Here is an 11,459-nt window from a genome sequence, read left to right on the forward strand (position 1 = left end):
GGTGTGAGCCGGGCGGTGGGAGCGGCGCGGTTCCCCGCCCGGGCCGGACTGAGAGCGGGGAGGCTGGGAGGGGAAGGGGCCCGTTCCCTTGTGCTGGGGCAGAGCCGGGCTTGGCGTTAGTGCTTCCCGGGGGAGCCCCCGCAGCGGGTCTGGCCCTGCGGTCTGGGGGTAACACCGGTCTCCTTAGGGTCACTGAGTGTTTTGTGACGATTTGACCCTAATCTGCACGGTATGGGCTTTGCTGGTGTTGGTTTTCTTCTCTTGGGTTGTCTTAACCCGATTATCTAGTTAACATCAGTTTAGGTAAATATTCTTCGCAATTTAAGCAGTTTCTTACACTTTTACGTTTTCAAGTGTATTGTAAAATACTGCAAAACACTGATGAAGACCGGGTTATAACTTTGCTTATGGAAGATGCTGTGTCTTCAGCAGTGTTTTAATCATGTTACTGTAGCTCAGTGGTGAAAAAAAAACAAACAAACCCCACGAAAAAACTCCACACCGCTTTAGAAAACAGCAGTAAGAACCCCTGAGCCATCTGAGGGTATTGACTAGTTGCAGAAATGACAACAGTCAAGGTCTTATCTCCAGCGTCTTCCCCATTCCAGATTTGCTTAGTGCAAGGAGCATTGAGTAAGAAGCACTTACCTTCTCCAGTTCTCCAAACTCTCTCGTTTTGTTTTTTTGTTTTTATTTTTATTTTTTCTTCTTCCAGCAAGGGCTTGTTCGCACAAAACAGTTCACTAATATGGTAGTAAATGCCTCTTTTATCCCTGCTTCATTTTAAGCTTTATGTGTTTGCTTAAACTGCAGCCCTAAAAGACACAAAATAAACTGGAAAAAGTTAGTCAAAACTTTCTATAAAGAAAGGGTAAACTGACAGAGCAGCGCAGAAATATGTAGTCCCTTTGAAGATGTCAAAGCCTGTCAGCAGCCAGTTATCTGAATTCTTCTATCAGCTAACTTCTGTGGCTATTTCTTTTAATAGTGTTTAACCTACAAAGAAAGCTTATGCTTCTAAAATAAACGTTTACACGGGGGATATTCCATGTTCCAGTTTTGGCTCTTTATTGCTGTAAACTGTTTCACAACTCCTCAGTAGTATATTAATGTTCTAATTTCTGTGGTACAGAACTCTGTGAAGGCCTAGCCACTTTGTAAGGGAGTTGCTTTAGTTTGTTATGTAGCTTTAAAAATGCCTTTTAACTTCATATGTTACTTGGAAAGCACCATTTTGTTTGGTGAATTAAGCTGCCAGATGGGTTACTCGTTCATTTTGTGGTAAACCACCTGTATATGACAGTATCTTGCAGAGTGTTTTCCAGTTAATAGTTCTGTAACAGATGGTAGAACCTTGCAATGCTAACATGTACTGAAAGAATCATAGTACAGCTATTAGTATCTCTGGTGTAAAACCATTCTTTGTCCACCAGGCTTACGTAGAGCTCTCCATGTCATGCAGTTGAAACAAATTCATAGGTACATTGTACATTGTTTACAGCCATATAAAAATCAGTTTTACTTCTGAATTCTCACCAATGCAGGTGAAAGAACAATTAAGTGGTCCACTAGTTTCCAGGAAAATAAAGTTTTCTCAGTGTCAGTGCTTCTAAAATAGAAAGACGTGAGACCTGGGAGTTGGTCACTGAAAAGTTACCAGGATGGCCACATGCACCAGCAATTATCTTTAGCAGTTGTAAAGAGAAAAGAGTTTTTCTCATGTTATGCTTTCAAATCAATTCTCTTACAAGTCTTGAACCAAAAAGGGGGAAGGAGGGAGTGTGTTTGAAGCTTTGTGTAACATATTTTTACTCTTCCTTTTAACATTAATGTAGCAAGTTCATGGAAAAAAAATTACTTTGGAAAGTATGGGATATCATTGGAGTGAGGTTTTCTCTGTTGCCTATGTTTTTCATATCTGTTTGAAGAATAGGAAGAAAATGATTGTGGAAAAGCAGGTAGGGTGAGAAAGTGTGATTACTGCTATAGGGTAAAAATGAGACCAGTCTTTCAAATTATTTAATCAAATGTTTTAAGAAATAAATTAGGTTCTTTTTTCTTTTAAAGATATATTATCTACCCTGAATAAGAAAGCTTTTGTACAATTAAATGTATGCACAGCGGGTTATGTCATGCAACGTCATGTTACATAGGGCACCATAAGAAATCAAACAGTTGTACTCTTTACATCTGTCTGTTCTCCAACAAGGAAGTCAGTATTGAAAATTTTCCATGCTTGAATATGATACTGGAAGCTTTCCACAGCATTGCCAATGCTGAAAGCTCCATGCAAGAGTGCTGATGTTAGAAACATGTCAATCTCAAAGCTGTGCCTTCCTCCCAGCACCCTCGCGCCTGGAAAAGCGCTTCTCTGTGCGCCTGGTTCCACAAAGAGCTGTCACTGTTTTTTCATTACACCACGCTGTTCCTTTTCAGACAAAACCACAAATTCTGTGTCAAGAGATTCAATCATCGTTACTCTTCCAAAGCAGTGATCTGTGCAGCATTGACTTTGTTCGGTCTGCGTGGTTAATTTATTAACCACATGTGGATGACAGTTGTGGGGAAGAGACATAAACTCCAGGACCTGAAGCTTATTTCTACTTGAGTAATTCAGCTCATGAAATGACTTAAGTTTTATAGCTCCCTGGCTTCGAGCCCTTTTGAGTTTCTAATCTGCTTCACAATTACAATTTTGGGTGCTATTGTTAACGTCACTTAATCTTCAGTAAACTGCCTGTGAGGAGAGATAAGCAATGTAGTGCCTAGAAATGCTGGGTAAAAGGGAGAGAAAAGACCAGGTGGGTGAGACCAGGTTACAGAGTTGAGAAACTGATTTAAAGTATGCTGTGGATGAAAAAAGTGCGTGATTAGAGTGATAATGCTTTATCTCATGCTGTACCTCTTGGCTTCTGCGGGCGGCTTCTACAGCTTTTCTGGATACTTGTGTCAGTGTGGACAAAGCAAGGGAAGAAAGTAACAAAGATCTTTTGTTTGAATTAACGTTTCCATCAGCGGATCCATTGAAACAGATACCATTCAGCTGAGGAAATTGCAAACTACAGTTGCATGACCTTAACTCTGACCAAACTTTCGTTCTGGCATAAGTGTATTATATGGTGACACACTGTCAAGTTTTAATTCAGTCAGCTGGATTCAGAAGCTCCACTGTCTCTCCACAGAGACTCTGCTGTTACCGAAATTCCTGTATGGAATATGCCTTAATGTAGCCTTAATGGCAATAGAATTCTGCTGTGAAAGGTGATCGTTCTAGATTGATTAGTGCTGAATGGGTCCCTCTTATGGACTCAAGAAGTCAGTGTTTACCAGAAGAATAATGACAACGAGTTACAGCTGCTCTGGATTTTAATGTCACCTAACTTCACTAATAGTAATGCAGGATGTTGAAAGAAAAAGGAAATATAGCTTTAATTTATTATTTTTTTTTCTCAGAGGAAAATATTAAAATCCAAGACACAGAGCATTTAGATGGGTCACTGCTTTAATAAAAATACTTTTAGTGTGAGTTATGAAGTCTACAGACAGCAAGTATGTTTTTTTTACTTCTTTCATGCAAGAATCTCATACTAGATACATGGTAGGAGTTTTAGGATGAAAAGCAAAAACCAGAACTACCTACGCTAATGCTTACCTAAATGCTAAATAAAGCATTTTATTGTAGTGTTTGTTATAAGCAGTTTGTTTCTTTGTACTCTGATAAATATGTATGTAACTGCAGCTGCCCAGAGGCTTGCAGAAAGGATATTTCTTTAAGTATCTTAAATAATTGATATATTGAGATAATGTATTAGAACTTTTCCCATATTTTTCTGTTGTTACATAATGTGCAAATAATATGTATTTTATACAAATGAAATGTATTTACCCTTTAAACATTACCGTTTTGTTATATTTGCTACTGTAAAGCCTGCATAACCAGTTAAGCAGCTCATAGGCAAACAGCAGCCGTGTTACACCAGGCTGGTTTGGTGTGAAAGCTCAGGAACTTGTTTTGACTTTGTGCTGTGTACCTAAAACAAAAGCAGCCTACATTAGATACTACTCGGGACAGCTGTGAAGCAGAGACTGAACTGCAGCAGTCATATGATAGGAAATAAATACAACAAATCTCTTGCTGTACTAATGCAGATAATATTAGGAACACCAGCTGTTCCTGGTGACAATAATTGTTAACTGTATTTTTGCAGTCTTAATTTGACAAGAACTTTTTCCCACTTGCTTTGGGTAAATGTGCTTTTTCTCTTTTATTTTTCTATTCCTAGACCTCACTTTTATATACTTTCTTATTTACATTCAAAGCAATACCCATGTAACATTTTTCCCTGGAGATCTTAATAGACCTCCTTTATATTTTGCTATACTGTTAATCCCTTTTTACAGGTATTAAAACAGAAATTTGCCTTTGTTCATCCATTGGATAGTTTCACAGGCAGCTTAGAGAGGCTTTAAAAGGTGGATAGCTTTAATTTACACTATTATATCAGTTTAAATGAGGGAAAAAAAGTTTCTGTCCTTCTGTCCCCAGCCCCTAAACTCTTGCAATTTGTTGAACATTGGTACTTTACCTGAAATGTATACGTTACTTAAGCAATAAAATGTAATTACTAAGAAAAATGTTGTTTTGTTTGAGAATTGGAGAGCACAGTTTCAGGATATTTTATTTTTTCTCCTTCTAAGCAGTAAGACAAAGGGTTGTCTGGCCCTGGAGGTGGGACATCCAGTGAGCAGATCTGAAGAGGCTGTAATCACTGTCCATCTCCTGAATAGTCCAAGCACACATGTGAGGTTAGCTGCTGGTGCTCACTGCTGCCACAGTTAAGTATGTGCCAACCTACTGCTACTTACAAATGTTAAAACTTCTACAAAGCAAACCAGATCATTCTCTTTGTACCTTGTCCCTTCTAAGAACCTGTTGTCTTCTGCAGCTGTAAGGGCCAGAAATTCAAAAAACAAGGCTGTGTGCCCCATGGGCCACGAGAGGAAAGAGGCATCGTGCTCTCCTGTCTCCACAGCCTGAAGGGAGAAGCAGGTTAGGCTGATAACATAACCCTTATCAACATGTTGGCTTTGGGTCCAGGTAGGGGAAAATTTAAATGAATTTCAGTGAGTCTTGTTAAACTTAAATGAGTCTCAAGTTTTGGTCACATGGAGGACATCCTGTGCTGTTGCTAATGTAGATGTTGTTATAGTAGAATTTATCCTCATGTCTGGCAAATAGTGCTGCCACACGTGTTACGGAAGTGATCACAGGATGCACAGGTAATCTGAGACTGGAAATAAAATGCCCAGGAAATTGTGAAATTGTTGATTAATCAGTCTCAGTTTTAGTCATGGATCCTGTGGGATTTTCCAGCCACTGATGGTATAAAAGTATAGTTTCTTTAGAAGATCCCATTGTATACCCTACTCTATCCTATTAAGTGTTTCACAAGGAAAGTTGTTTCAGAGATCTTATGCTACTAGAAAATGCATTTGTCTATAATAGCAGCCAAAAGCTAGTGCTTCTACTCCACAGCCCCAACTCTTGTGGGGAAAAAAAACAAAACAACCTTAAGGAAGTTTGATTATAAACCCTTGGGCCTATAGTTAATCCTTATAACTTAGTGTGGCCATGTGTGAAACTCCCTAGGCACCGACAGGGGTAAACACCTACTACAAATTAAAAAAGGAATAGGGAATGGTACAGTAGTGCATTTGAACAAACAAACAAGGAAAGCTCAAGTCAAATAGAATTGTCCCCTTTCAAAGAAAGGCTGGCTTATTCAAAGCTAGTAAGAAATTGAAGTGCAGACCCAAAGCATTTCTTTCCCAGATTTTTAAAAGTTGAAAAAAAAAAATAATCCTTAGAACCTGTAAACTCTCAACTTCAGCATAAATGTTTAAGAAATGAAACTGTCTTGGTGAATACACTCCAGTTTGTAGGCTTGATCATGATTTCCAATTTTATGTCACTACATTTTATACTAGTGATTAGCATTTTAATGTTGTTAAATTATTGTAATATGTAATATTAAAAGCACAAAATCCCCATTTTCTTTTTCCAGTAGTTAGAAATTTACTTTGTAAAGGTATAATTCATTTTGGAACAAACTTTAATGTGTTTCTTTAACTAGAAACATAGATAATAACAGAAGTTAAAGTTAAGAGGTAAAATATGTAAATTATTATTTTTCTAATTCTGAAATAGCTTACAAGGTGAGAGTATATTCATCCTGTGGATAGCTGTAATAGCAGAATTGGGCCTCATTTGTATTTTTTATTATGTTTATAAATATTAGCAACCAAACACTTGAATAAGAAAAACTTCTAAAACCATATCTTTTTAAAAAACATACTCTTGAAACTGGAGGTTTGGGGTCTCTTTTTGTGTTCTATGCTGTAGGATATGTCCTTGACCAGATTTACTTTTGCGACTGTAAAGTCTAGAAGCTTGGTCAATATGGAAGCTGAGACTCTAATGTAATGTTTCAAGTAAGGGAGTTGTCTGAAGAACATTAAACATGAATGTCAGTTATCTACTGAATAAGCAGTGCTTCTGATTAGCTGCTGTATTTGGAATGAATGATAGCAGTAGGTACTATCCAAAGGTAGGAAACTGGGTCTGTTCTGCCTAGTGTCCAATTTTTGTGAAAAAAATTGCAAAACGTTTTATCAAATCCTTTGCCCATAATATTTTACAGTTAAGGGTATTTGTCAATTAAATCAGAAAAAAACCCAACCCTGCAGTTCAAAATTATCATTATACTTGAGTTTGTTGGAGCATAAGCCTATGTCTTTTACTCAGAATGAGCTCTGCAGGAACTCAGGAAAATATTTAAACTCTTAACTCAAGTAATTTTACTCATTTTATTTTTAGAAAAAATGTCTGCATAAGTATCAGACTCTGTCTTGCTTTTACTGAGGAAGTCCATGTACCTTCTAAAGACCAAAACAATGCATTCTGGACTTGGATGGAGGAAGTGCTTGCCTGCTCCCAGGGGGCACTTAAAACCTGCTGTTAATTTCAACAAGAGCCAAGTCAGACCTAGAGATGCTTTTAACTGTACTGCAAAGACAAGGGTGCTGGAAGAGTCTTCAGAACTACAGGAGTTTCCCATTTTCCCTTCTGTAAAATGAATCAGTATCAGAAGAGGACATGATGCAAAGGAGCCCTGTAGTTTCTAGGATCCTCTGACAAAACTGCAAAGATTGTGCAATATGCACTATTCAAAGCAAAAAGTGAGTGATTAAAGACAGTGTCAAATCTGACTATCTATGAGCAGAAAAGAGTGGTTCACAAAAAGTAAGAATGTAGCAAAGAGTATTCAGGGCTTTTTTTGTGGTATCAGGAGGGCATTTGAGAGCAGCAAAATTTGCTGAAAAGATACTATAGTGTTTCTCTTACTTAAAAAGCTTGCTCAGCTTTTTAAAAAATTATTATTTATTTATTTCCAAAGGATTAAAAATTAGCTCTTAAGCAATATATTACAAATATCTGCTTATTACTAATAATTATATTTGTATTGTGTTACTAAATAAAACCTCCAGGGGTGATACTTTTTCACTATGTGTTCCAAATAGTTGCATTACATTTCAGAGAAGCTCTAATGATGGTTTTGTTGGGTCTCTTTCTGATTGGGAGATCTAATATCATGAGAAACCACTCATTAATCCAAGCAACCTGGATGGATAAATGGGTAAGCAGTGACTGAAGGAAGCAGATGGATGTGCACTTCTAACTTGGCTGAGTGGAGGCCTATGAGGAGCAGGGTTTTTGCAACCTAGTGGGTACCTCAATGCAAAGCTGGAGGTTGGCTTCTCTCTTTTTGCCTCTGTGCAGTTGTTGTGTTTGAGGTATTTCAAATGGCCTTATGCAGCACTTAACCACTGCTTTGTGAACCAAAAGTAGGTGTCATGCTTCATTGTTTGAGTCCTCCAACAAACCATTTGTCTCATACATTCAACAAAGAACATCTAAAAGTTTCTGTATCAACATTTCTCTATTTTTGCACATTAAGGATGAAGCCACCTAGCAGAAAGTCCTTTGATGCCTCCTGTAACAAATGGCTTCTTGCGAAAGTGAATTGGCACAAACTGTTAAGGGGCATGTATTACAAATCTTTAAAGCTTTAACAGTACACAAGCTTACCAGTTTTAATCCCGTAACACCTAGATTATTCTTAAAACATGTTTATTTTTGGACCCTATTTACCACTTTAAATCTTTTCATAAAAGCCTTTGTTACATAAAGTCTTTCATACACCCTTAGGGTCCATTGCACAAGGCAGAATACTTAAAAAAAGAGCATTTGATTCAGCTGGATTACTCAAAGACCTAGAAACACCAGTTTTGCACTATTTTAATTAAAGGTATGATTTACTTCTTTTACTGTATTACTTGAACTGTATACATAAAGCTCTATTTATGCTAATAGATATAAAGCTTTGTCATAAAATTAACTATCTAAAGTTGCTTTTTAACTATGCCAGTGCAAAACAGAAAGAAGTAAAAATAATTAGTTTGTAGTTAAGTCCCAATATTCCTGTGCTTTGGCCTCTATGCTTTAATGCATTTGGACAACAAATCGGAGGCAGAGCAACAGGCAATAGGAGGGGCTAGTTGGTGCTGGAGTGGGTAGAGAAAATCAGAGATTCAAAGATCAGAGAAAGGAGAGCACATAAAAAGAATGGGACTTGTTTCAAATAGGGAAGGAGAGAGTTGGTCACTCTTCTTTATCACAGCTAGTTGCTCTTTTATCAAAAGCACCAGGGTATGTGGTGGAATTTGCAGAATTTTAAGTGTATATTAAAGGAATCTATTTTTCATTGAAATAGTTAGAAGCCAAAACAAATAAAAGGTGTATTTCCTGTGAAAAATGTATACCAATAGTTTTCTTTATTATTCCATTTACTAACAGGACAATTTCAATCAAGCACACCAAAGTACTCTTAGACTTCAGATTAATGGTACCTGTTGGGAAAGGGAAAGTTGAACCTTATCATGAAGATGTATATGGAGTTACAAGCCGCATTTCCTTTCCAAGATTAATTACTAATAATATGTTTGCAGTTGCTTGCATATATGTCCAAGTATATCCAAGGTGGTATGTCCGATTACCAGCCTTCTTTCTCAAATTACAAAACACATCAGTCAAAAGCTAACAGGAGCTGGGGCATATGGCATCTCAGAGAGGCATAAGCTGCTCAGCTCTCACCTGCACCTGGCCCGCCTTGGTGCCAGGAGAGGCCACTGACACCCCCTGATTTCAGAGCCTGGGAGCTGCGAATTCAGGCTTACTTTCCAAGATGCTGTAGCTCTTACTCCTTCTTCATGCCACTTACATGCCCTGCTGTGTTTTTGGCACCTATGAGGAGCATAGGTTACTGCTGCCTTCCAACTCAGCTCTGCTTGTGTGTGTGGCGCGTAAGTGCTTGTGAAGTCTCATGTACAGAGTTGCTGCCATTTCCTTTGGGCTGATTTAATTTTTTAAGCTTTACTCTAATCAGTGTACTGTTGCATGTTTTATGTTTATTTAAAATCTCTCCTTATATATGCTTTAGTTATATCTGAATGCTTCTACAAACCATTACTATAGTTTACATTATAAAGTCATAATTTTAGGTGACATGCTCTACAATGATTTTTTTTATTTCTCAGGGCCCAAGCTTTGTGAATGTTTGTAAATCCATCCTGTAGTGAGCTTCAAATTGCCTGGTAATCCCATCTAGCTGCAGCTCTTTGTATTTTTTGATCCCACATATGATGCAAGATTAAAAGTGACATGATTGTTACTGTAAGCAGGTGTTCATACCAAACGAGGTGGTCATCCCTCTGTGCTGGTTACATGGTCCTGCTTTTCCACTGGACCTTCCTGTGCGCTGGTACATCATGCAACTAAATGGTAAAGCTGATCACAATTAAATTTAACTGATTTCCTTGTTGCTGGTCTAGTTGTAACCCAATCCGGAGAATCAGAAACATATTTAAAATCTTTATTTTTCAACTGATCTTTCCACTATACCAAATCACAGCAGCCAAACCCTGCCTGATGTATTTTATGCTCTCAGTAAGGTCAAGTCCACCTGAAGAAATAAAAGGGACCTCAAAAGACATAGCCTTAGGATCCAGAAATTGCTACTCATGATCCAGATTCCCACTGAAGAATTCCTGGAACTCACCCTTGTCCTGCTTTTCCCAGCTTATGCTTCCTATGTTCTGCTTTAAGGCCTGCTGTCATGGTTATTGGTACTTAATTTCTTTAACAGTTACTTTTTTTTAAAGTGGGAAATCACCAAAAAAGATCAAAAGGTGAGTTAAACATCTGTTGCCTGAGATGATGCAGAGGCAGAGTGTGGAATTAAACCCAGGCACTTCACATAGTCTTCAACTTGGTTGGTAACAAAACGGGGTTCGGTATTTTTTCCAAGTCTTATCCAATTCCCCTCTCTAATCACTGAAATGTGCCTTATTGGTAAGGTAGCTGCTGCCTGTGACTTTATGCTCAGCTCGAGTTACTGTATCCTTCGTTCAGTTGTGGCTGTGCAGAGCATGAGGTGGGACTGACCCTTATTCTCTAATGCCAGGTTATGCAATCAGATTAAGGAGCCATCTGCAGCGCAAACTGAAACTGCGCTATAATCGCGTTCCCCGGCTCAGGCAGAACTTCGGCTTACGCAGGATCTGTGTCTCTTTGAATCATTCAGCAGTCTCCCCGCTACTCCTCTCCTCCTCCTGCGAGCTGGAAACACATGGCAAGAGATACGGTCAAATATTTCAGTGATTAAATCATTAACGCTTTGAGCACGGGTCAGCTCGGATGCCGTTTCTGAGGTTTAAAGGACTATTCACGGCAGTTCAAAAGGAAAGCAAAAGCTCACCCTTCATTATTATATGCGCTTTGCACGGACTTGAAGACAAATCGTAGGTCAAAGCTTGCTGCTTCTGCCGCTCTGCTGTCGACAGCAGAATTATTAAGGGTTTAATGCAAATGCACCTCATGCGTAGTTTTGTAAAGTCTCGAAACTAAAAATAATGGCTTTGATCAAGTATTTTCACAGTATCTATTTTAGCTAGTCGTATGCACAGCAAGGTCTGGTCATCACTACCGGAAATAGCAGAGCATTCTCAGTCTTTTTTTGGTCGCTAAAGTCACCTTTATTAATTTAAAGTCCTTTTCAATTACTAAACTGGAAAGTGGCGCTGCAAGTCGTCTTTGTCTTCCAAGATCTTCACGGAAGGCACGCGAGACGGATCCCTGACGACACATGCTGTGAAAAGTTTTAACAAAGGACCGAGCTTCGATGGGTCTCGGTCCGGAGAGACCCCGGCGGCGGCAGCGCAGAGGGTGGCGGGGAGCTCCGTCCGTCCCTCCGTCCGTCCCTCCGTCCGTCCCTCCGTCCGTCCCTCCGTCCGTCCCTCCCGCCGCCGGGGCGGGACCGGGACCCGCCGGCGCCCACCCG

This window comes from Chaetura pelagica, unplaced genomic scaffold (assembly GCF_000747805.2).
Source record: "Chaetura pelagica isolate M959 unplaced genomic scaffold, ChaPel_1.0 scaffold142, whole genome shotgun sequence".
NCBI lineage: Eukaryota > Metazoa > Chordata > Aves > Apodiformes > Apodidae > Chaetura > Chaetura pelagica.